This window comes from Siphateles boraxobius, unplaced genomic scaffold, assembly GCF_051911475.1.
Source record: "Siphateles boraxobius isolate OS27281-9 unplaced genomic scaffold, OSU_SipBor_1 39, whole genome shotgun sequence".
NCBI lineage: Eukaryota > Metazoa > Chordata > Actinopteri > Cypriniformes > Leuciscidae > Siphateles > Siphateles boraxobius.
In genome coordinates, this window is record NW_027509019.1 from 627028 (window position 1) to 654234 (window position 27207).

Below are 27207 nucleotides of genomic sequence, written 5' to 3' on the forward strand. Positions count from 1 at the left end.
CCTGGTATCCCAAATCTTCCTCCAAGTGTCTTGTGCTCTGGATCCAAATCCAACAGTATTGTCATCCTCTGTCAAAAAAGGCACTGCGTCTGGCCTTTGAGACAGATACTGTTTAAGATCTTCAATTTCCTTGAAGCTTCTTGAATACTCAAGAAAGGAAATGAGGCTATCATTGCATGGACCCTCTGGGTTGAACTGCCCAGCCTGTTCTTCTTCCTCAACCTTATCGGACAGGTACAAAGCATAGCTGCCATCATTCTCTAATAACCACTTGAAAGACTTGCCCTTGTACTTGCCGAACTGAAGAATGCATTCTCCCAACACCTCTTGCTTGTCAGAGACATCCCCTCCTCTATGTAACACAACAGAACGGGCGTTCAACTTGACCAGATCTTCTCTTTGAGGTGTTGACTTGTCCTGCAGTAAAGGGTTGTCTTTAATTCTTTTTGCCTCTTCTGATGGGTCCCGGCGTAAATGGCCTGATGGGCCTTTCCTGAAAGACACTTTGACTTTCCCTGGGAAGAACACTGTTTTCTTCATGATGCTGTTCTGAAATCAGAATGTATTCATTAGCGTCTCAGCATAAGCATTTAAATACTTACAGTAACAAAATGAAATAAGACAGTTAATACTAAAGCATCAGTGATATATATAAAAAAGTTATTTTACAATGCTATAATATTCCATAATATTAATGTTTCTTTATATAATGTTTCTGAATAAATGCAGCCTTAGAGCACGTACTGTTTATTAAATTTGCATTATTTAATATTCATTATTTAAATTGCTTTAAAAATGTATATATGTATATATAAAAAGTTAACAAGTTAACTAATTAAAAATGTTAAATTATACCATTAAATTGTACACATATATATATTTGTTTGTAATTTAAATGTAATATATGTGTGTGTCTGATATTAATTACATTATAGGAGGACCAAACCCGCAGAAATTAAATTAATAAATAAACATGTAAACAAATAAAAAGATAAATTTGATAATAGGAAAATAAATAAAGGAATAAACGACTTGATAAAATAAATATGATTTATTCTTTATCAAACTAATTTTTGTATTATTTCCCTTAATTTATTTTCTGCTTTTATTTATTTGTTAATTAATATTTATATTTGGTAAGCAAGACCAACCAACCTAATTATCATGCACATCAAAAAAATGTAAGAATAGATATAAAAATAAAGAAATAAAAATAAAAATAAATAAAGATTAAAATAAATAAATCTGGAAATAAATACATATATGAATAAATAAATATACAAATAAATGAATGCATAAATAAATATAAGAATAAATGGAACAAACAAATAAATAAAATAATAAGTAAATACAATTAAAAATAATACAAATACATTAAAATATAAAAGCAAAAAATTATAAATTAGGGGAAAAATATACAAAAATACATTTGATTAAAATGAATCATATTTATTTTATCAAGTCGTTTATTCCTTTATTTATTTTCCTATTATCACATTTATTTATCTATCTATTTATTCATTTATTTATTCATTCATTTTTAATTGCAAGTTTGGTCCTCCATACTACTGCACATTACATCTTACTGCACTGTTAACATATATTTTAAGCATAGTGAGAGATTATGATGAAACATTCACCTTTACAAACAAAGATACTCTTATAAAATAACAGCTGTATTCACAACGAGGAGTTTACTGTTTCTTATCGTCACAATCCATTCAACACGATAACAATACGATTACATGACAATATACATGCAATTTAAATTAAAAAAAAGTTAAGGGAAGTTAAGCTTAACCATTTTCGACTCCCGCCGCGAAAGGTCCTCAGTTCAAAACTGGCCGGAAACAAGTGGAGGCATTTTAAATATAAATGCTGCAATTCGCTACAAATCCTTACTTTTGAGACAGTTGAAGGCCATCGTACCAAGGAGCTGTAGGCAGACTGTTCGCCTCACACGCGAAGGTTCGAAACTGGGCGGAAACTGTGGGTGGTTTTTGTAAAAAATTCATATGCGATTTTCTGTTGAGCAGGTCAGTACACTTGCAGGGATGTTTGTGGTTCAATCTCTTTAGAAAAGGACAAAAATAAAACAAATGACCATTGAGGTTTCCTGTACAGTAATAAAAAAATGTTTGGTCTGCCAACAAAATTAGCAGCTTTTGCCATGTTAAAAACACTGGGCAGTCTATAGTTTAATTTGCTTTTGAACAAGCGTACCCTAGAAGAGGTGGGACTGACATACAAATCAAGTTTCCGTAGTGTAGTGGTTATCACATTTGCTTTACACGCGAAAGGTGCTCAAGTGGAGGAATTTTAAATATAAATGCTGCAATTCGCTACAAAACCCTTACTTTTGAGACAGATGAAGGCCATCGTACCAAAGAGCTGTAGGCAGACTGCCATGCCGAATGACCTCTATACTGTTGTTTGTGGAATTTACAGACTGTCACACTGCTTGCAGGGCAGATTATGGGAAGGAGCCATCTTCTAAAAATACTATACTATACTACTGTACTATACCTCGACTATACTAACGAGGAGTTGTAGAGACCGGTAGATGTACCTGATCAGCGCGACTTCCAGGAACGGCGTCATGTGTCAAATATGAAGTGTCTGTATAAAACGTGTTACATTATTAAAAAAAATTTTTTAATATGGAGCCTGGTAGGTCAAGTCAATAAGTTCATGCAATTTTTTTTAAGTGCCAGGTCCAAACAAAGAGAGTTTCAGTTCATCTGCACCTGCCAGCTGCTAATGTATTGCAAAATTTCTTTGCTGACCGCACAACAGGGCTTCCAGCCTACATCCAACAGTCTTGCGGTATAGTGGTGAGCATAGCTGCCTTCCAAGCAGTTGACCTGGGTTCGATTACCTGCCAACGCATTGCATTTTGCTCAAGCTGTCGTTAAAACAGTTGTCTGGGGACCCTGGCCAGCTCCTCCTGTAACTCGTTTGCTGCAGCAAAACTTTTGTACTGGTCTTTTGGCAGCAGTAAAGGACTGGATCTCCCCGTCGGGGAATCGAACCCCAGTCTTACGCTTGACAGGCGGAGATACTTTCCAATATACTAACAAGGAGTTGCAGAGACAGGTTGTCACCCCCGATCAGTGCGACTACAGCTCGCTACAAACAGCCTTCCCATTTCCAGGAACAGCGTCATATTAGCTCAACGCTTCACAGAAGCCAGTGAATCAAAAAAAAAAAATCTAATACCATTTAAATATGAAGTGTCTGTATAAAAAGTCTCACATTTTTAAATTAAATACCTTGATTATGAGAATTCTTCCTGTATGGGTTCAATTCCTGGGTCTGTCCATTCTTGCTGTATGGGTTCGATTCCCGCCCAACGAATTGCATTTTTCTCAAGCTGTCTTTAGAACAGTCGTCCGGGCCCCTTGCCAACTTCTCCTGTAACTTGTTTGATGGAGCAAAACTTTTGTTAATGTCTTTTGGCAGCAGTAAAGAACTGGATCTCTCCATCAGGGAATCGAACCCCAGACTATAGCGTGACAGGCGGAGATACTTTCCACTATACTAAAGAGGAGTTGCAGAGACAGGTAGTTGTCCCCGACAGCGCGATTTCCCGGAACGGCGTCATGCATCATTTTACCTCAACGCTTCACAGAAGCCAGAGAATCCAAAAAATAATCTAATACCATTTAAATATGAAGTGTCTCTATAAATCGTGTTACATTATTATATTAGAGACCTCTTTTTTAATATGGTGCCTGGTAGGTCAGGTCAATAAGTTCATGCAATTTTTTTAAGCCTACACCCAATGGTCTTGCGTTGGTGGTATAGTGGTGAGAATATCTGCCTTCTAAGCATTTGACCCGGGTTCGATTCCTGGCCAACACGTTGCATTTTGCTCAAGCTGTCATTAAAACAGTTGTCTGGGGACCCTGGCCAGCTCCTCCTGTAACTTGTTTGCTGGAGCAAAACTTTTGTACCGGTCTTTTGGCAGCAGTAAAGGACTGGATCTCCCAAGTGGAGGCACTTTAGACATAAATGCTGCAATTCGCTACAAAACCCTTACTTTTGAGACAGGTGAAGGCCATCGTACCAAGGAGCTGTAGGCAGACTGCCATGCCTAATGACCTGATCAACAGGTTTCTGTAGTGTAGTGGTCATCACGTTCGCCTAACGTGCGTAAGGTCCTTGGTTTGAAACTGAGCAGAAACAGCAGTTGTCTTCTGACAGAAGATTTAAACTGTTTGCCACGCTAGGTGGGTGTAGGGCTCATTTCCTTTATACGCTTTTTAAAAAGCGTGCACCTAATGATTTATGTCTGAATCCTGAAGATGTGTTTCCATAGTGTAATGGTTATCACGTTCCCTTCACACGCAGAAGGTCCCCAGTTCGAAACTGGGAGGAAACTGTGGGTGGTTTTTGTTACTTTAATGTTTGGTTAATTCTAGCATGAACTGAATTGCAGTGCTTTGTCAACATTACTGCATTTCTGGATAAACTTGCCAGAGGGTTAAAGACTCTAGCTTGAGCAGCCAAAGGTTAGGTTTGTCAGAAGTGGGATTCAAACCCACGCCTCCAATGGAGACTGCGACCTGAACGCCAGCTGCCGAAGGATAGTCCGTCAAAAGGGGGATAATGTTGAACGCCACAGCCAATCATGTCGACGCGCTATAACATTTGCAGCCAATTAGAGAGCGCCATTCTTGACATTATAACATTTTCAGCCAATCAGAGGGGGCCATTCTTGACTTTTTCCTTAACATTTTCGACATTTGACCAATCAGAGTACAAGGAAATGTTGATGGCACGTTTACGCTTAACACCGCTAGGAGTCAGAGCTGGCGGCAGAAACAAATCAATGGACGGGCATTTAATATTCTTGGGGTGGGGCTAATTATGACAAACAAATAAATTGTGGGGGGGGGGGGGGTGCTTACATGCGCTTCATGCACGCAAGGTCTCGCGCTCTCTACCTCTCTGCCGTGCGCGCTGTTTGAACGTATATTCACGTAGACTTTCGAAAACCGGGACATATTCTTCGTTGCCTTTCGAAAACCGGGACATATTCACATAGCCTTTTGAAATTTTTTTGAGCCTTTTGTATATCATAATTCTTATGAGCCTTTTGTATATCAGGGAGAGTTTATAAATTTCCCGGGACAGGTTGTTAAAAAGAAGAACAATCCCGGAAAAACCGGGACGGGTGGCAACACTAGCTACAACAGTTTCATACCGATTTCAATATCCTAACTATAATTAGCCTATTGCCCAATCATATTTCGGCTATCATGAGATATCATGTTACAGTTATAGCCTATAGGCTGTGAACTAACATGAACAAACAATGAACAGCTGTATTTTTATTAACTAACATTAACAAATACAGTAACAAATGTATCGCTCATGGTTAGTTCATGTTAGTCATTAACTAATGTTAACTAATGAACCTTGTCTGAATTGTTCCGTGAACACAGCATGCTATAAGCCAACTTCCTATAATAACAGCCAAATAGTCACAAATCTCAAGTTAAGTATTAAATCAACCATGCATAATCAACTACGACACACTCACACACATATTGCATATCAGTGTCAAATGCATAATTTACACCACGTCTGGTGCAACTTACGAAGAGTAATAAAACCAACTGTCCTACTCACGTTCTAAATACAGCTGAAGTCGACGTTTTTGGGATTGGAATCTCATGAGTTTCTCTTTCCATTCGTTTCTGAATAGGCAAAACCGAGCACGTCGCGTCGCTATAACTTTACCGAGATGCTGCGGTCTGTCACGGATCACAGAGGAATCAGACAAGATGGTAAGTTATCAGTGTTTATTTTGCAGAAGGAATGCGGTCGGAGATAACAGGTGAGAAGAAGTAACATAGAAAGTTCAATGAAGCTTAGCTGTGGTTTTAAGTCTCTCTCTTTCTTACCCTCTCTTGCAGGTGGCGTGGCGATGGCTGGTACGGATGGGTTGATCCAAGATGAGTGAAGCGACGGTAAGTGATCGGGAAGTCTGTGAGCCATGGAATGACGAGACCAGACAAGTGACTGCAGTGAAGGTGAGTGTTTTATAGTCCATATGGTTGATGGGACACAGGTGACGGTGATTAGTACTCAGGGGATAATGAACGGGGAAAAGTCTGGTTGGGTGAAAGGGAACGAGTGGGCGGAGATGGTGATCTGGATGATGTAACCCTGACAGTACCCCCCCCCTCCCGAGGCGGCTCTTGACGCCTGAGACGGGCGCTGCCGGCGGCGAGGTCGACCACGACCCCTGGGAGCCGGACGATCCGGATGATCTCTGTGGAACTGGGTGAGTAGCGTTGGATCCAAGATGTCATCTCGCAGGACCCAGGAACGTTCCTCTGGTCCATAGTCCTCCCAGTCCACCAGGTACTCCAGCCGAGGACCTCGCCGCCGAGAATCCATGATAGAGCGGACTCGATAAATGGGCTCCTCTTCAACGGGAACGGGAGGAGGTACGTCAGTGGGAAGGTTATCTGAGGGAACAGGGGTGACAGGGTCAGTGAAGGGTTTAAGTAAGGAAACATGGAATGAAGGAGCAATCCTGAAATGAGGGGGAAGATTGAGCCTGTAGGTCACTTCGTTCAACTGCCTCTGGATGGTGAATGGTCCGATGAATCGAGGACTCAGCTTACGGCAAGGTAGACGGAGACGGATGTCTCGAGTCGACAACCACACCTTTTGACCTGGCTGATACTGAGGGGTGTCGAGTCGGTGACGGTCCGCTTGTTCCTTGTGTCTCCGTACTGCCTGCTGTAGATGCACATGAGCTGAGTCCCATACCCCCTCGCTCTGATGGAACCAGAAGTCGACAGCTGGAACCTCTGAGGGCTCACCCGACCAAGGAAAGAGTGGAGGCTGGTAACCAAGGATACACTGGAAGGGGGTGAGCCCGGTGGTGTTCTGCCGCAGAGAGTTTTGGGCATACTCAGCCCATGGGAGGTAACGGTTCCAGCTGTCCTGGTACTGATGGCAGTACGTCCGCAGGTAACGTCCAATCTCCTGAATCTTCCGCTCAGTCTGGCCGGTAGTCTGCGGATGGTAGCCAGAGGAAAGGCTGATGGTGACCCCGAGGAGTTTGAAGAAGGCTTGCCATACTCTTGAGATGAACTGAGGTCCCCGATCCGAGACGATATCCTCTGGGAGGCCGAAGTTCCTAAAGACGTTGTGGAATAGAGCTTCAGCTGCTTGTAACACAGTGGGAAGACCAGGTAAGGGAATCAGCTTACAACCTTTAGAGAACCTGTCCACAACAACGAATACGCAGGTAAAGCCTTCTGAATTGGGTAGATCAGTCATGAAATCGACACCAATGTGTGACCATGGTCGCCTGGGAAGAGGTAACGGCACGAGCTTGCCTTCTGGGACTCTCCTCGGGGTGTTGGTGATGGCACAGACTGAACAACCGCGGATGAACCTGGAGACATCTCTGGAGATGGACGGCCACCAGTACCGTTGACTGAGGAGCGAGAGGGTACGCTTGCTACCCGGATGTCCAGAGCCCGGAAGGGAGTGAGCGGAGTCCAGAAGGGGAGTACGTAGATGTGGAGGTACGAAAATACGCCCTTCTGGACCTCCCGGCGGAGCGGGTTGACGTGTCAGTTCCTGGGCGATCTGTTGGTCAACCTCCCAGACGATTGGACTAAGGATTACGGCTGGAGGGAGGATAGGTTCGGGATGAAGATCTTCAACAGAGGTGTGATGGAGTCGTGAAAGTGCATCAGCCTTGCAATTCTTACTCCCGGGACGATATGACACCACAAAGTTGAAGCGTGTGAAGAATAGAGCCCAGCGGGCTTGTCTAGGGTTCAGTCTTTTAGCCTCCCTTAAGTACTCCAAGTTGCGATGATCGGTGATTACTGTGAATTGATGGTTAGCTCCCTCCAGCCAGTGCCTCCACTCCTCAAGGGCCAGTTTGATGGCCAGCAGCTCTCGGTTACAGACGTCATAGTTCCGCTCCGCCGGGGCTAATTTCTTGGAGAAGAAGGCGCATGGAAGGAGTTTGGGTGGCTCACCCTGCCGCTGAGAGAGAACTGCTCCTACTCCAGTAGATGAGGCATCTACCTCTACCACAAACGGAAGGTCCGGGTTTGGATGAATGAGGATGGGAGCAGTGATGAAAGTTTCCTTTAAACGCTGGAAGGCCTGTACTGCGGAGGGAGATAGGGACAGAGACTTGGGCCGTCCCTTGAGGGAAGAAGTGAGGGGAGCACTGATATGACTGTAGTTCCGGATGAATCGTCTATAGAAGTTCGCGAACCCCAGGAATCGTTGCAGTTCCTTTACGGAGGAGGCTTGTGGCCAGTTCTGGATAGTTTCCACCTTCCTCTGGTCCATTTGGATGCCCTGTTGGTTGATGACATAACCCAGGAAGTGAACGGTAGAGGTGTGAAATTCGCACTTCTCCAGCTTCAGATATAACCTGTGTGCTCTCAGCTTCTCGAGGACCTGAATGACATGTTGATGGTGCTCAGACATAGAAGAAGAGTATATGAGTATATCATCAATGTAGACGATTACAAAACGGTTGAGGAACTCTCGAAGGACTTCATTCATATGACCTTGGAAGACGGCAGGAGCGTTGGACAGTCCGAAAGGCATGACCTGATACTCGTAGTGGCCCGAGGGGGTCACAAAGGCAGTTTTCCACTCATCTCCATGCCGGATTCGGATCAGATTATACGCACTTCTAAGGTCCAGTTTGGAGAAAATGCGTGCACCACGCAGCTGTTCCAGGGCGGCAGGTACCAGAGGAAGGGGATAGCTGAATTTGACAGTCTGAGAGTTAAGATGACGGTAATCGATACAGGGCCGCAAGCCTCCGTCCTTTTTGGCCACAAAGAAGAAGCTCGAAGCGGCAGGGGAGGTAGATGGTCGAATAAACTGCTGATGTAAAGCTTCCTTCACAAACTCCTCCATGGCCTTCTGTTCCGGGATGGACAGAGGATATATACGACCTTTGCGAAGGGTGGCTCCGGGTAGCAAGTCGATGGCGCAGTCCCATGGCCGGTGTGGAGGTAGTTTGGTTGCCAGTTCCTTACTGAATACGTCCTGGAACGCCTGGTACTCCACTGGGATTTCGCCTTGAACTTGGACTTCAGGGCTTTCCACCGAAGTAGAACAGACAGGAACTCTAGTTTCCCCTGCGGGTGACTTGGAACGGGACGAAGAATGAACCTTCTGGATGGAACTGAGGCAGGATCTATGGCAATCTTCACCCCAACGGAGTACCTCTCCAGTTCCCCAGTGGAGTACCGGCTGATGTTGTACTAACCAGGGACGTCCCAGGATGATATCCGCGGTGGACTCCTCCAGCACCATAAGAGAAATTTCCTCAGAGTGTAAACAGCCGATACGAAGAGTTAGAGTGGGTGTATAATGGCGAATTCGACCACGACCTAATGGCTTGCCTTGTATGGTTTGGACGGGAAGATCTCGGCACAGACGGCGTCGCCGAATATTCAACTTTTGGAGAAACTGGGTGGATATGAAGTTCCCCGCAGACCCGGAGTCAATGAGGGCTTGCGCTGGGAGACAAACACAGGAGGTTAATACATGTACTCTGGTACGTGTGAGAGGCTCAATCTTCGGGGAGAGTTGAATGGCACTTACCGCCTGTCGCGGAGGTCGTACAGGGCAAGAACTGAGGAGATGCTTGTCGGAAGCACAGTATAGACAGAGGGAATGTTGAAATCTGCGCTGGCGTTCAGCTGTAGAAAGGTGGGTGGAGTCTACTTCCATTGGAACTGGTGCTGGAGGAGTGACTGAAGGCGCCGGAGGCGGAGAACTTACAGTGGGTACAAACCTATCACAAGCGGTGAGACGCTGGGCTGTACGGATTGTCTGCTGGATCAGATTCTCTAACCCCATGCTGTCCTCATACACCACCAACAGCTGGCGGACGTTGGAATTCAAACCATGACGAAAGGCGGTGATAAGGGCGGTTTCATTCCAGCCGCTAGCTGCGGCTAGTGTGCGGAACTGAAGCGTATACGAACTCACTGAAGAATTTCCTTGACGGAGGTTATAGAGTTGGTCGTGAATGGACAGTTCTGATATTGTTTGCCCAAAAACCTCTTTAAAGTGCTGTTTAAAACTTGAGAAGGATTTGACCACCGGGGCATCTGAATCCCACAATGACTGTGCCCATCGAAGTGCTTGACCAGATAACAGTGAGATAATGAAAGCCACCCGGGCGGTATCCCTACGGAACTGATGCTCATTCATGGAGATATACAAGGATACCTGGAGAAGAAACCCACTGCAGTTCTCCGCCTCACCAGAGTAGGGTGCTGGCCGGGCCATGGGACTCGCAGAGGCAGTGAACGAAGCAGCGGGAGGTTGCGGAAGTGGAGGTGGTGGAAAGAGTGCCGCGGCGACCGGAGGATTAGCCGCTGAGGAATCCTCTTCTAAATCCGACTGATTCTGCATAATTACTCCTTTCTGTGGTCTGGTCTTCTGTCACGGATCACAGAGGAATCAGACAAGATGGTAAGTTATCAGTGTTTATTTTGCAGAAGGAATGCGGTCGGAGATAACAGGTGAGAAGAAGTAACATAGAAAGTTCAATGAAGCTTAGCTGTGGTTTTAAGTCTCTCTCTTTCTTTCCCTCTCTTGCAGGTGGCATGGCGATGGCTGGTACGGATGGGTTGATCCAAGATGAGTGAAGCGACGGTAAGTAGAAGGTAAGTGATCGGGAAGTCTGTGAGCCATGGAATGACGAGACCAGACAAGTGACTGCAGTGAAGGTGAGTGTTTTATAGTCCATATGGTTGATGGGACACAGGTGACGGTGATTAGTACTCAGGGGATAATGAACGGGGAAAAGTCTGGTTGGGTGAAAGGGAACGAGTGGGCGGAGATGGTGATCTGGATGATGTAACCCTGACACGGTCAGAGCGGCTCAGCGGGAAACCCCTTTTTTGTAAACAATCAGTCAAACTTCCGGGAGGTTTTTTTTATAAGATTAGCCTATAAGTCAAACATTGCACTTAAATACACATCAATAAATATATAAATACTGCACGTAAATTATTATTATTATTATTAAAATAATTTATTAAATGCAAATTGGATGGAGGGGTGGCACAGGAGCTCTCTAGGCGGGCCCGGCCCCCTAAGGCCCGCCCATAGCGCCGGCCTTGCTAGGAGGAGGAGTCAGGAAGCTAGCCAAGTGTCAATCAAGTTGCCGAACTGAGCCGAAGGTGTACGAAGTAATAACATATCAGGTGGGGCATGTCAGAGGGCAAGAAGTTCAGACGTCGAGCATCACTGTCACGGAGGTCAGGTAGCATCATTTTAACGGAGGACTGCGAAACATATTTTCCGGTCACTTTAACGGTATTTTTGGACAATGTCATTTTATATTTGTATATAATTGTATATATATTATAATTGTAAATATCGTGTGTGCTTTTTTTTAAGAAATCATTTTTATTGATAGTAGTTTTGTTCGATATAACTTAACCGTTAGCCCCCCAACAAAAAAAATGTCTGGAAAAAAATCCCATAAAGCCATGTCAGATACTGACTGGATTGCAAGGCTAAAAAAGTTTGCCAGCACAGGAGTTTGGCCATCAAATGAGGGATGTTGAGTGAATGGATATTTTGAAGGTGTGAAATGTTCCTCTCTTAATTCTAGCATGAACTGAATTGCAGTGCTTTGTCAACATTACTGCATTTCTGGATAAACTTGCCAGAGGGTTAAAGACTCTAGCTTCAGCCCGCAGCCAAAGGTTAGGTTTGTCAGAAGTGGGACTCCAACCCACGCCTACAGGGGAGACTGGGACTTGAACGCCAGCTGCCGAAGGATAGTCCGTCAAAATGGGGATAATGTTGAACAATGTTGAACGCCACAGCCAATCACGTCGACGCGCTATAACATTTGCAGCCAATTAGAGAGTGCCATTCTCGACATTATAACATTTGCAGCCAATCAGAGAGCGCCATTCTTGACTTTTTCCTTATCATTTTCGACATTTGACCAATCAGAGTACAAGGAAATGTCGATGGCACGTTTACGCTTAGCACCGCTAGGAGGAGGAGTCAGGAAGCTAGCCGAGTGTCAATCAAGTTGCCGAACTGAGCCGAAGGTGTACGAAGTAATGACATATCCTGAGGGGCGTGTCAGAGGTCAAAAAGTTCAGACATCGAGCATCACTGTCACGGAGGTCAGGCATTATCATTTTAACGGAGGACTGCGAAACTTATTTTTCGGTAACTTTAACTGTATTTTCGGACAATGTAATTTTATATTTGTATATAATTGTATATATTATAATTGTAAATATCGTGTGTGCTTTTTTTAAAGAAATAATTTGTATTATAGTAGTTTTGTTCAAAACGATATAACCTAACCGTTAGCCCCCCAACAAAAAAATGTCTGGCAAAAAATCCCATAAAGCCATGTCAGATACTGACTGGATTGCAAGGCTAAAAAAGTTTGCCAGCACAGGAGTTTGGCCATCAAATGAGGGTAACAGGCCAGCTCCTCGACAGAAAAAGTGGCATGACGTGTACCAAAGGGTGAGTGTGCTTTTGTCACCTTTGCATGATGTAATAATTGTAATCATAATCATTTAATTCAATGTCATCATTATTTATAGATATGTATGTAGATAATGTTGCAGGTATTTGAGATTTATGTTTATTTATGTAAAAAAAAAAACTTTTTTTTTGCACTGGGAGATTCAGAGATTTGAGGCAGTGGGGGTGGGGATGTTGAGTGAATGGATGTTTTTTTGAAGGTGTGAAATGTTCCTCTCTTGTTCTTTTAAAGGAGGATACAAACTTTACTCACTCTTTATCTCTAATTTTACAGTTTGTATCTCCCCTTCAAAGAACATGAATAAAAATAAATGACAGACTACAATAAATTAATGTGGCATTCATACTGATAAGTTAGAAATGCATGTATTCTATGTTATATGTGTGATAATGTTTACAGATTGAAAGATGTCCGATGCAGTCTCGCGGCCAGACAACCTTGCTCGGAGCGGTCCCAAAGTGCATATGTGGTTTTCACACTCAAAAGGTAACAATGTAAAGATGTAACTTGTATTTTTTTTATATATGTATAATTTACTGAACAAATTCTTCTCGTTCAACAATTATTGTAGCCTATGTATTTTTGTGGTTGTCTTAAGCAGGCCACAGCCTCTATTGGACAAGCACCAAGGGTTGTTGAACAACGGTCTGCCGCTACTGGACCAGCACAGGAGGTCATGGCGCAGAGTCAGCGTCAGCTCCCACCCCAGCCTACTTCTAAAATTATACCAAGTTTGTCAAAGGTAATAACATTTTTTATATATATATATTATTGCAGTTTTAATATACGTTTAGTATAAAGGTTTAAGTTCAGTGGAAATGGCTGGTATGTTTTTACACCTACCTGCCAGCTGTGACACCTTGTACAGGGGCGGCTGTAGTCTGCTTATTGGTCAGTTTCACTGTCTCAGGTTGGTTTAGATCAAGTAAAATGGTGAAAGAACAATGTAACCTATGTGATCTCTCTTTCTTCTCTGGGCTCTGCTCTTGCATTCTCCTCTTCCTCTCTAATTGGGCTTTGCCATTATGGGTTAAAGGACACTCGCGTCCTTCATGGCATCTCTCTTGATTTTTCCAACTGGCTACTGAAGCTACGTCTTTCATTCTGTATTTCTCAGGTAACATTCCACTTATGCACAATTAATTATACACGTATTATTAATTAAGTCATCATGAATCTGCTTTGTTGCCATTTCAAGGGTAACCTTCATTACTGTTAATAAACGCTTTCTCTTACAAACTATGTGCAAACTATTTTTGATTTTAAGTCATTTTTAAAAGGTACTTGTTAAATTACTATATACTCACATTCTAGCAATACCTTCCCACACATTTTTCTATTCTAACTGTGCTTATTTCAATCTGTATAAGTAGTAGAGTGTGGTAATACACAGACAAAAAAATAAGTTAAAGAAAGAAAGCAGGTCCTTTAGTTATATAATGAATGATAGGATCAATAGATATTTTCTCATTTTACATTTTATTATATTTTTGGCCAATGTGCTGTTACAATTCAATTTGTCTTTTCATTGAAATTGTTTTGCCCTTTTTTAGTTTACCAAACCAAGATTTGGTGGGTCCCACATTGCTGCTGCAAAGCCAAATCTGAGTGTGGCTAGGAGACCATCTCAGGCTGTTGACCAACCCAGCGCAGCAGTGTCCAGTGCCCCTACACCAAGCACCACTGTCTCTGTAAGTTCTGGCATAATCCACATTGCATTCTAAGACACATTCCACATCTGTGCACTTTTTAGAAATATATTTTGTATGCAGGAAATCTTATCATAATGAATTAAGAGCAATAATATACAGTTTTCACACAATATGCAGTCAGTGAACACATTTCCACAATGCTTACATTTTCTTAACAGACAAGCTATACCTCCCAACAAAATTATGGATTGTTTTTGTAGTATTTACAAATGTTAACACACACCACCCCACAATAGCAAAAACAATATTCCAAACCTTAGATACAGTATAAAAACCTCGGCTTCTTCAATGATATCAGTTCAAAAACAATATATCTCAGCTGATAATAAACAAACAATTGAATAATTGACACACACCTGATTCATGTTGGGTAAATTGGGCCAACCATAGCTGATTCCAGTCTGGCTTAGACTCAGTGGCAGGGGTTATTTTTTTCTGTTACATTGACACTTATACATTAAAAGGAGGACTTTGAGGAGTGATGTTTTTGCAAACAGAAAAAGACAAACACTGTAATGTCTGGACGAGGAAGAGTAAGAGCAAGGGGCCCAGGGAGAAGAGCAGGCCCAGTGAGAGGTGCAGTGAGAGATGCAGTGAGATGTGCAGTGAGATGTGCAGTGACAGATGCAGTGAGAGATGCAGTGAGATGTGCAGTGAGATGTGCAGTGAGAGGTGCAGTGAGATGTGCAGTGAGATGTGCAGTGAGATGTGCAGTGAGAGGTGCAGTGAGAGGTGCAGTGAGATGTGCAGATAGAGGTGCAGTGACAGATGCAGTGAGAGATGCAGTGAGATGTGCAGTGAGATGTGCAGTGAGATGTGCAGTGAGAGGTGCAGTGAGATGTGCAGTGAGATGTGCAGTGAGATGTGCAGTGAGATGTGCAGTGAGAGGTGCAGTGAGAGGTGCAGTGAGATGTGCAGATAGAGGTGCAGTGAGATGTGCAGTGAGATGTGCAGTGAGAGATGCAGTGAGATGTGCGAGAGGTGCAGTGAGATGTGCAGTGAGATGTGCAGTGAGAGGTGCAGTGAGATGTGCAGTGAGAGATGAGAGGTGCAGTGAGAGGAGCAGGGCCAGGGAGAAGAGCAGGCCTAAGGACTTCCAAAGGCTGCAAGAACAGTAGTCAGTGATGAAATTCGTGCCACTCTCATTGACCATGTAATCAACCACGGTCTTTTGCTAAGAGAGGCTGGTAAACAGTAAAGGGAAAAAAAACTGATTTGCTTTTTACTGGAATACTGTACATGTGGACATACAGTTCCCAACCAATAAATTTAGTGTGAAAATGGTGGATTGCATGTTTTGTATGCAAATACCTGTAAAACTGAAACACAAAAGTCTATGAAGTTTTTGTAATACAATAGCCAGTATTTTGAAACCCTAGTACTTTGATTGACTGCATGTACCTTGTGAAGTGAAAACAAGTGTTATTCTTTGACAGAATAATTTCATTCTGAGTCAGATTTCCAGTGTTTTGGTAAAGTTAGTGTGTGCAGAGAAAGATGTGTTCTATTTTGAAATGAAGAGTTAGTATATATTTACAGTTTTTTTCAATTGTTTACACGCAATTTTGAAAACCTCTACCTCCTTCTCCTCTTCATCTACCTCCTTCACCTCTTCCTCTACCTTCTTCTCCTCTTCCTCTACCTCCTTCTCCTCTTCCTCTACCTCCTTCTCCTCTTCATCTACCTCCTTCACCTCTTCCTCTACCTCCTTCTCCTCTTCCTCTACCTCCTTCTCCTCTTCATCTACCTCCTTCTCCTCTTCCTCTACCTCCTTCATCTCTTCATCTACCTCCTTCTCCTCTTCCTCTACCTCCTTCTCCTCTTCCTCTACCTCCTTCATCTCCTCTTTGAGCCCCCCCCTCTTATTCTCACTCTTCTTCTTCTTCTTCTTCTAGCTCCTTCCATTTTTGTTGAAGACAGGTGAACTCACCTGCTGCCTTTTATAGCACTCCTGAGTGATGCGTTTTCAAATTAGCACATGTGTGCTTCCACGCCTGATGGATGTGCATATCCAATTCATTCATTAGTGTGGTCAGTGGCAATCCGGGGCTTTGTAATGACAAGGAAGTAACCTCACAATCCTTATCTGTGTCTAAGGTGTGAAAATGTGTGTAGAGTTTTACAAATCACTGTGGGTAATGTTTTGCTAAAAGGGTAAAACAGACATTGTGTGTAATGTTGTGCAAATCTGTGGAGGGGTTTTGCTCATTGGAGTAGAATTTTGCAAATTGCGTGGAAATTTTTATTTTAGTGTGTAAACAATCATAAAAATCTGTAACAAAATGTGTTATTGAGAAGAAAATTATCCATTTGGCCAATTGTGTTTTGTTGGTGTGAGTCTGTGTTAAGAGTTTAGGAAAAAGTATCTGAAGTATGGGTAAGCGCTTGTTAGCGATTGAAAAAAACTGTAAATACTTTTGAAAACAGATTCAAATAAGCGGCGATCCTAAATTGCAATATTATTTCCCACTATTACTGTTTTTGACTGTATTTTAATCATATTTCAAAAACAAAAAGAATCTTACTGAACATAGACCTTTAAACAGTATTGTATAATTCCATCTAGGATTAGTTAAAATTATTGGACAGTTATGACTGTTTCTTTCTCTTGTTATATATGCAACATATATTATATTTCATTGCATGTTGTCTCGGTAAGTAATTTCAAATTTTATTGGTCCAAAATAATTGAATTTGCATATTAACTGTCACAACTCAGTAGAGTCACACAAATTAGTGCTAGCAGCTGACACAATTCTGAAAACTATTGGAACAAATGTATACATTTTATTCTATAACCTTAAGTACGTATTTGACATCCAATATTTTCTATTTTATATGAGGGTAGTCTTGGATAGATAAAGCGGTAATTAAATAAATGACCTGCTAGACTAAATGTTTTGTCTTTTTCCTTCACAGACTACTCCTTCGGGGGCATTACTGCAAGATGCATCTGCAGTTCGACTGCATCGTTTGTGGTCGGACACTTTGCCACCAGAGGATCACAGGTGGATTGCCAGCAGGCTTTTTAAAATGGGGCCCAAGGGAAAACCAGAGCTTCGAGACAACCTACAGCTCTGGTATTACCCAACACAGCCAGCACTTATTTACAACCAGGCTCCAGCTCCAGACAGATTTTTTTGTCATGCTCTGTTGCTGTGGATGCCGTACAAGCTGTGGAAGATCAAGGCTCTCTGTCCCAATTCTGCCTGCGGGCAGAATCAGCTGACTGGAGGCGGTCTGCACAAAAGGGCACGGCAGGTTCTGGACATCGATAGGATGTACAACATGGTCACAGAAACCCTCATCTGTACCAAGTGTAAAGCCTCGCATGTGTCCTGGAGTCAGACTGTCCTGCAACAGCTGGATCTGGGCCATTGCTCTGAATTTCGGGTCATCCTCACGCGGAAGTAAGTACACTTTAATTCCACATCCAGTTGATAGCCCATCATCACATATGTTTGCAAATACTTTACAAATCAATTACGTAAAATATATGAATGTGTGGATTTTGCTTTTCCTAAGGTATGCCTGTGATATGAGAGTCATTCGGCTCCTGCGTGAGCGTGGCCTAGGCAACAGTCCCACGCGGGTCATCAAACAGCTGCGTGAGAACCACAGTGAGGAGTGGCTCCAGCGTATGGCCCGGTACACCACCCAATGTGTGGACTTCCTCAAACGACCCGGGGTGTTGCAAATACAATTCCAGGAACCCCCAGAGCCTACAGTGGTCCCAAGCTGCAAGTGGCTGCTCACCGTGTACAGCCAAGACATCCTGACAAGGCTGGATGAAATCCATGCAAGGATAACATCTACGTATGGTTCAGTCTTGAAGATGGATTCTACTAAAAAGGTTAGCAGGGGATTTTTGTTAATTTATGGTGTTTACTGTTATATCATTATCAGAGCATGAGTATCATATTCTAGATGGTGTGATGTTTCATTGCATTGCATGCTTCCTGTCATCTACTGCAGATCACTAAGAAGCTGGCTGGGACGGCAAGGGGAACGGGACTCTGGCTTACCTCTGTTGGCAATGAGTTTGGTCAGGTGCTCATGAGTGTGCTGACAGCACAGGAAGGAGCAGGACTGGACATGATGGTCGATGGTCTGGTGAAAAGGAACCAGCAGGCTAGTGTGGATCCACCTGCTGTTTTGTACGTGGACTGTGGCTGCTGCACTGATGTTGGGGAGACCAAGCTGAAAACCAGATTCAGAGGGTGGCCTGATCTCATGATTCGGTTGGACATCTGGCATTTTATGCGCAGGATTGCCATGGGGTGTACAACTGATGCCCATCAGCTGTATCCCATCTTCATGTCACGGCTGTCAGCGTGCATTTTTGAGTGGGATGCGGCTGATGTTTCTATGCTTCGCAAAGCAAAGAGAGAGCTGTTGATATCCCAGGGTTGGCCTGCGCTGACAGATGAAGATGTCAACAAGCATCTTACCAGGAATGAGCTGGCACTCCATTGCCGGAGGAGGACCTGTGGAGAGGAGACTACCATCCTTCTCCTTGAGCGGCTGCTTACAGAGCTCCTGAGCAGCAAGGGCAAAGACTCCCTGGGTGTTCCTCTCCTGGACCGAGAAAGGATGGAGCACATCTGGAATGTCCAGAAGAAGCATGTGAAATGCATTCAAGACCCCCCTGGTGTTGTGCTCTATACAGAGACAGGGAGCCTAAACAAGGGAGGCGTGCTTCTGAAGACCTACAGATGTGCCAGAGGCTCCACTTCTCTCGAGTCCTTTCATTTACACCTGAACCGTTTCATCCCAGGTATTGTCTTTGTCACACACACTGTGCATGTGTAAAGAAAGAGCATTAAGTGTTTTTGTGTGTTCCTTTAACACCTCCTAAACACTGTTGTGTCTATTTACAGGGACCAGTGCAAACAGTCTGAACTTTCAGATTTATCTGCTGGAGGGTCTACACCGGTGGAACCAGGACCAGGAGGCTGCTTCCCTGTCATCGGAGCCATCAGCTTTGCGCAGCTACACAGGAGAACTTGTTCACTGTGTAAACGGCAATTATGAAAAGCTGTTTGGCAGGAAAGTGGTCCCCACGTTTTGTCCCCCTGCATGTTACACCGGTGAGAATTATTTTATATATTTTTTATTTTATCAACTTGCAATTTCTGTGTAACCTCCGTCTATATGTCAGATTTAACCCTATAGAGTCGATTGTATCATAATTGATATGCAAGTTTCTAAAGGACTCTAAATGATCAACATGATCAAAAATTTTTAGGAAACCTGGCCTCTGTCGTCTGATTGATTATAGTCTTTTAGTATAATTGTAAAAGTGTCCACCTTCAGCTCGTGCTTCACGTTTCTTTTCATTGTGAAACCTTTACTGATTTTATAAAGTAATTGTAAGAATAACTTTTATATTGTTACTAATATTTAATGACTAGTTACTAGACTGAAGCAGCTTGGGTTCACTTGATTAGAAAATCATGTTTCATGTAAATATCAAAATGATCATCAGACTTTTCTCTCAATCATCATTGTATTGCATTTCATTTCATGTTTTGCCCACATAATTAAACGTGTTGGGCCTCTAAATAAAACTGTTTTGTTTTTTTTCTCCTTGACGATGAGCTCTATATTCTCACACTATATGAGCTACTACAAAAGCCTAATGTATCAAATATGATACACAACATTCTATTTAATTTCCGTTTGTTTATTGTTTTTATTTCAGGTGAGCTCATTGGAGTGCAGTATCTGTTCCAGCAGACTGGTCAGGCACTGCAGGACATGAATCCTGACTCTGAGCAGACAGCAGAGCTCATTGAGGACCTCAGTGTGGAGGAGCGAGATGAAGATGAGGGCTTCTGTGACATCAGCGAGGATCACACAATAGCAGATCCGGAGGCTGTTCTGTCACCACCCTCTTCCACACTGACACTGGGTTCTTCCACCCTGGTCACCAGCAGTGCCACACCTGTACTGGGCTCCACATCCCCTTCACTGATCCCTGACCCCAAACTTGTCCTCACACAGTCTCCTTCATCACCTGGACCCTCAGGGACTGCTGTCACACCTGTTCCCTCTGAAACATCTGTTTCAACTCTCCCCTCAGAGCCAGAGGATGCTGGTCAGGATGTTGATGAAGAAGAGACGGTAAATAATACTCTTTTGTATGTCTTTCAAATTAACTAGAATAATTATGATGAATTAACATCCAGTGCTTTAAATCCAGACTTTCCACATATTTTACATTTAAAAGTACAGCCTAAATTCATTTGTAAGCTGCAAATACACATCAAGTCAAGTCATCTTTATTTATTTGGTGCTTTGTAAAATGTCAAGAATGGCGCTCTCTGCTTTGTACTATATGGAATTATGCATTAGACAGATGTGATGTAATAATTGTATTGCATGTTTGTGTTTTTTAATAGGCTGTTGACTACCAAAATATCCCGGGTTATCAACATGTGGACCAGCTGGCAGAATATCTGGTGGATCTCCGGGACCACACAGCCCTCAGCCTGACCAACCAGGAAGCCAACACCATAATTGCTCTTTGGCAGAACCTGGATGACCGGGACAAGGAACGGGTGGTGTATGACAGTCGATGCCGAAAGAGACTGCTGAGTGGACGCTTCAAGGTCCCGAAGAAGCCCACTCACCCTGGTGTAGAGAGCACCACCAGATGTGTGCTGGGTGCAAGCAGCGCACCTGCTCAGTGGCCTGACTGTTGCCGTCTGGTGGAGACCATCTTCATCAGACTTTGCACTGTCCACCCAAGCCCCAAAAGAAAAGGCAAGGGAGCCCTGTCAAGATGGTCTCTGATCCTGCAAGACTATCGCAGGATAAGGCAGCTTGTACTGGGCAACAGCTTGGTGATGGGAGGAACATCCATGCAGCTGGTGGAGGTTAACCAGAACACCCTGATTCAGTGGTATAACAAAAGACAGAAAAAGCAGGAGCTGTCTGTGCTGCTTCAGGGCATTCAGTTGCCTCAGCCCCTCCCTGAAGCTCATGAGCCTCTCCAGGTAGCCAAACGTCTACGGACTGAGCCAGAACAACCAGGGGAGCAGCACCAGTACAAGCTACCAGAGAGTACAGCTGGTCAGGCAAAGCAGAGGCAGACTTCTGTTGGGCGACCCCCTCTCAGACCCAAGGCACCAGCGCAGAGTCAGACGTTGCTGACACCATCTGCATCTGGAGCATCACTGCAGATGGTACCAAATATACTTATACCATCAGCACCAGGTTTCCAGGGTGTGCCCATGTTCCAGGCTGTGCCAATGTTCCAGGGAGTGCAAATGATCCAGGGCATCCCAATGGCCCAGGGGATGCAAATGGTACAGCCACTGTTACAGCCAACAGCTGTACAGGGCACCCGCTTACCCGCTTCACCAGCTGCCAATCCAGACGCCATGCCCAAGAGACCCTACAGGAGAACCGTAGAGGCCAACACTTGCAAAAAATGTGGGCAATTTAAAACAAGTGCTACAGGACATAGCCAGTACAGGGGCAGGGTGTACTGCCCACAGACTGAGACTGTTTCAAAAGAGGTGTGGTTGGAGGAAATGCGGAGAACCATTTCCAAATAATGTATATAGCATCATGTATATAGCATCATGTATATAGTGTAAACAGTTGTTTAAATAGTTAATACTTGTTGAATATTATTTAATTGTTTTTTTTAACGTTATTTAACATTTTAACTTTTTATTTCTTGTTTTTGAAAACCTATTTAACTCTTCATTTTATTTATTTATTTTTAAAACATGTTACCAGTATTTAACATTTTAATATTCATTACTGTTCTGTTGGCATGATTGGAAAATAAAAACAAATTGGCAAGTGATTTCTTTTTGATTTTGACTTTCATATAACACTAGTTCATCAGAACAATGCAACAATATAACATTTGTATATAAAAAATATAATTTATACATTTTGTTATTCTTGTGATTGACATTTTCAGCATATTAGTTACTATTTAATGGGTTGCATCTTTGTTCATTACAAATAACAGATTTGCAAGTGTCTTGTTTGAATGTAACCTAAAAAAATACTTAATCAGATCAATAATAATACAACAACTACTAAATAATAACACTGTTCCATTGGCAATTATATATTTTTATGAAAGAATATCAAAGGAACACAACAAACAAATTACATATGTATATTTTATTAACACTGGAACAGTATGCATTCAAAAAGAATTTGCTTATTTACTTTTACTTTCATATAACACAATATTTCATCAGTACACTGCACCAATATAACATTTGTATTTAAAAAGATAATTTGTCCATTTTGTTATTCTTGTGACAGACATTCTTCATATTAGTTACTATTTAATGGGTTGCATCTTTGTTCGTTGCATAATAATGCAAATAACATTTTTTTTTAATGAAAGAATATCAAAAAACAACAAACAAATTACATATGTATATTTTATAAACACTGGAACAGTATGCATTAAAAAATTTAGCTTATTTACTTTTACTTTATTATAACAATATTTTATCAGTACACTGCAACAATATAACATTTGTATATAAAAAATATAATTTGTACATTTTGTTATTCTTGTGAAACATTTTACAGCATATAAGTTACTAATTAATGATTTGCATCTTTGTTCATTGCATAATAATGCAAATAACATTATTTTTCATGATAGAATATCAAAAAACACAACAAACAAATTAAATATGTATATTTTATTAAAACGGGAACAGTATGCATTCAAAAATAATGATTATTTATTCAAATAATAAATATTACAAAAAGTTGTCTTTAGCTGGATTCGAACCCCGGTTTTGGTGCACACCTGCAATAGAAAACAGTGTGATATAAATGCGTGATTTTCACACACGAAGAAACCGGAAAATGTATCATAAGATCTATGCTAATGAAGGCATATCTTTGAACATCAAATTTCAGCCTTTCTTTTCTTCGTTTTTTCTTTCTCCTCTTCCCCCTCTCTTTTTCTTCCTTGCCCTTTTCTTCCCTTCTTCCCCACCTTTGTTGGACTATTGTTCCCCAGCTTGAACGCAGCGCCTTAGACCGCTCGGCCATCCTGACATGACGGCCAGTGGATAGCAGCATTTTTGCACCTACACGGAATGGCAGATGATCTAGAATCTAGGGCTTCACCGCTCACCCAAGTCAGAGCACATGCCTCGTTGGCGCAGTTAGGCAGCGCGTCAGTCTCATAATCTGAAGGTCGTGAGTTCGAGCCTCACACGGGGCAGAATGGTGCTTTTTGATACACGGAACCGTGTAAATAAAGGAGCTGCTTTCTGTATTCCCTTTTATGTCTTTGTCCATTTCTTCATATGCACTGTAATTGAAATCCAGTGTTTTTTTAAGACTAATGTTGAACAAATGCAGTAATAGTATTACTCTCATATTCATGTCATATGTGTCAGTGTTGTTACAATGTTTTGTTAAGGCTTATATCATTATTTCATTCTAATGGCATGTCTTGTTAATGCTAATGTAATGTTTTACATGACATTCCTTGAATCTTGTGTCATGACACTCCACCCCATGCCCCCAAACCCATGACATTTCATTCCAAGAAATTTCCAAGAATCCTTGCCATGAAATTCTACTGCATCTTCTTCCGGTAAACATCAGATGTTATTTCGTGTAATTCAGTTGAATCCGATTCAATCAAAATGTCCAATTTTTTCTGAAATGTCATGACTTGAAATTCCAAGTGCCATAGAATCCCATACATTGCATTAAAGTGTTACTATAAAGGTCATGTACTGCAGGTCAGTGTTACTTTAATGTTTGGTTAATTCTAGCATGAACTGAATTGCAGTGCTTTGTCAACATTACTGCATTTCTGGATAAACTTGCCAGAGGGTTAAAGACTCTAGCTTGAGCCCGCAGCCAAAGGTTAGGTTTGTCAAAAGTGGAATTCGAACCCACACCTCCAGGGGAGACTGCGACCTGAACGCAGCGCCTTAGACCGCTCGGCCATCCTGACATGACGCCCAGTGGTCAGCTGGCCAATTACACCTACACGGAATGGCAGATGATCTAGAATCTAGGGCTTCACCGCTCACCCGAGTCAGAGCACATGCCTCGTTGGCACAGTTAGGCAGCGCGTCAGTCTCATAATCTGAAGGTCGTGAGTTCGAGCCTCACACGGGGCAGAATGGTGCTTTTTGATACACGGAACCGTGTAAATAAAGGAGCTGCTTTCTGTATTCCCTTTTATGCCTTTGTCCATTTCTTCATATGCACTGTAATTGAAATCCAGTGTTTTTTTAAGACTAATGTTGAACAAATGCAGTAATAGTATTACTCTCATATTCATGTCATATGTGTCAGTGTTGTTACAATGTTTTGTTAAGGCTTATATCATTCTTTCATTCTAATGGCATGTCTTGTTAATGCTAATGTAATGTTTTACATGACATTCCTTGAATCTTGTGTCATGACACTCCACCCCATGCCCCCAAACCCATGACATTTCATTCCAAGAAATTTCCAAGAATCCTTGCCATGAAATTCTACTGCATCTTCTTCCGGTAAACATCACAACATGTCATTTCGTGAAATTCAGTTGAATCCGATTCAATCAACATGTCCATTTTTTCTGAAATGTCATGACTTGAAATTCCAAGTGCCATAGAATCCCATACATTGCACTAAAGTGTTACTATAAAGGTCATGTACTGCAGGTCAGTGTTACTTTAATGTTTGGTTAATTCTAGCATGAACTGAATTGCAGTGCTTTGTCAACATTACTGCATTTCTGGATAAACTTGCCAGAGGGTTAAAGAACCTAGCTTGAGCCCGCAGCCAAAGGTTAGGTTTGTCAGAAGTGGGATTCGAACCCACGCCTCCATGGGAGACTGCGACCTGAACGCAGCGCCTTAGACCGCTCGGCCATCCTGACATGACGGCCAATGATGAGCAGCATTTTTCCAGCTACACGGAATGGCAGGTGATTTAGAATCTAGGGGTCAACGCTCACCCGAGTCAGAGCACATGCCACGTTGGCGCAGTTAGGCAGCGCGTCAGTCTCATAATCTGAAGGTCGTGAGTCATTTCTTCATATGCACTGTATTTGAAATCCAGTGTTTTTTTAAGACTAATGTTGAACAAATGCAGTAATAGTATTACTCTCATATTCATGTCATATGCGTCAGTGTTGTTACAATGTTTTGTTAAGGCTTATATCATTCTTTCATTCTAATGGCATGTCTTGTTAATGCTAATGTAATGTTTTACATGACATTCCTTGAATCTTGTGTCATGACACTCCACCCCATGCCCCCAAGCCCATGACATTTCATTCCAAGAAATTTCCAAGAATCCTTGCCATGAAATTCTACTACATCTTCTTCCGGTAAACATCACAACATGTTATTTCGTGAAATTCAGTTGAATCCGATTCAATCAACATGTCCATTTTTTCTGAAATGTCATGACTTGAAATTCCAAGTGCCATAGAATCCCATACATTGCATTAAAGTGTTACTATAAAGGTCATGTACTGCAGGTCAGTGTTACTTTAATGTTTGGTTAATTCTAGCATGAACTGAATTGCAGTGCTTTGTCAACATTACTGCATTTCTGGATAAACTTGCCAGAGGGTTAAAGACTCTAGCTTGAGCCCGCAGCCAAAGGTTAGGTTTGTCAGAAGTGGGATTCGAACCCACGCCTCCAGGGGAGACTGCGACCTGAACGCAGCGCCTTAGACCGCTCGGCCATCCTGACATGACGGCCAGTGGTCAGCTGGCCACTTCCACCTACACGGAATTGCAGATGATCTAGAATCTAGGGCTTCACCGCTCACCCGAGTCAGAGCACATGCCTCGTTTGTACAGTTAGGCAGCGCGTCAGTCTCATAATCTGAAGGTCGTGAGTTCGAGCCTCACACGGGGCAGAATGGTTCTTTTTGATACACGGGACCGTGTAAATAAAGGAGCTGCTTTCTGTATTCCCTTTTATGTCTTTGTCCATTTCTTCATATGCACTGTAATTGAAATCCAGTGTTTTTTTAAGACTAATGTTGAACAAATGCAGTAATAGTATTACTCTCATATTCATGTCATATGTGTCAATGTTGTTACAATGTTTTGTTAAGGCTTATATCATTCTTTCATTCTAATGGCATGTCTTGTTAATGCTAATGTAATGTTTTACATGACATTCCTTGAATCTTGTGTCATGACACTCCACCCCATGCCCCCAAACCCATGACATTTCATTCCAAGAAATTTCCAAGAATCCTTGCCATGAAATTCTACTGCATCTACTGCATTCCTTGAATCTTGTGTCATGACACTCCACCCCATGCCCCCAAACCCATGACATTTCATTCCAAGAAATTTCCAAGAATCCTTGCCATGAAATTCTACTGCATCTTCTTCCGGTAAACATCACAACATGTCATTTCGTGAAATTCAGTTGAATCCGATTCAATCAACATGTCCATTTTTTCTGAAATGTCATGACTTGAAATTCCAAGTGCCATAGAATCCCATACATTGCACTAAAGTGTTACTATAAAGGTCATGTACTGCAGGTCAGTGTTACTTTAATGTTTGGTTTATTCTAGCATGAACTGAATTGCAGTGCTTTGTCAACATTACTGCATTTCTGGATAAACTTGCCAGAGGGTTAAAGACTCTAGCTTGAGCCCGCAGCCAAAGGTTAGGTTTGTCAGAAGTGGGATTCGAACCCACGCCTCCAGGGGAGACTGCGACCTGAACGCAGCGCCTTAGACCGCTCGGCCATCCTGACATGACTGCCAGTGGTCAGCTGGCCACTTCCACCTACACGGAATGGCAGATGATCTAGAATCTAGGGCTTCACCGCTCACCCGGGTCAGAGCACATGCCTCGTTGGCACAGTTAGGCAGCGCGTCAGTCTCATAATCTGAAGGTCGTGAGTTCGAGCCTCACACGGGGCAGAATGGTGCTTTTTGATACACGGGACCGTGTA

General features: G+C 42.5%; 7 non-coding genes across 7 annotated transcripts; 3 read left to right on the forward strand and 4 right to left on the reverse strand.

Moving 5' to 3' along the window:
* Positions 1-23414: 23414 nt before the first annotated feature.
* trnam-cau (transfer RNA methionine (anticodon CAU)) lies at positions 23415-23488 on the forward strand. Its single transcript has one exon. It is a non-coding gene; the product is annotated as a tRNA-Met (tRNA).
* Positions 23489-24152: 664 nt separating this feature from the next.
* Positions 24153-24235, reverse strand: trnal-cag (transfer RNA leucine (anticodon CAG)). Its single transcript has one exon. It is a non-coding gene; the product is annotated as a tRNA-Leu (tRNA).
* Positions 24236-24330: 95 nt separating this feature from the next.
* trnam-cau (transfer RNA methionine (anticodon CAU)) lies at positions 24331-24404 on the forward strand. The gene has a single exon. It is a non-coding gene; the product is annotated as a tRNA-Met (tRNA).
* A 666-nt stretch (positions 24405-25070) lies between these two features.
* On the reverse strand, positions 25071-25153 carry trnal-cag (transfer RNA leucine (anticodon CAG)). Its single transcript has one exon. It is a non-coding gene; the product is annotated as a tRNA-Leu (tRNA).
* A 741-nt stretch (positions 25154-25894) lies between these two features.
* trnal-cag (transfer RNA leucine (anticodon CAG)) lies at positions 25895-25977 on the reverse strand. The gene has a single exon. It is a non-coding gene; the product is annotated as a tRNA-Leu (tRNA).
* A 946-nt stretch (positions 25978-26923) lies between these two features.
* On the reverse strand, positions 26924-27006 carry trnal-cag (transfer RNA leucine (anticodon CAG)). Its single transcript has one exon. It is a non-coding gene; the product is annotated as a tRNA-Leu (tRNA).
* Positions 27007-27101: 95 nt separating this feature from the next.
* Positions 27102-27175, forward strand: trnam-cau (transfer RNA methionine (anticodon CAU)). Its single transcript has one exon. It is a non-coding gene; the product is annotated as a tRNA-Met (tRNA).
* Positions 27176-27207: the final 32 nt, after the last annotated feature.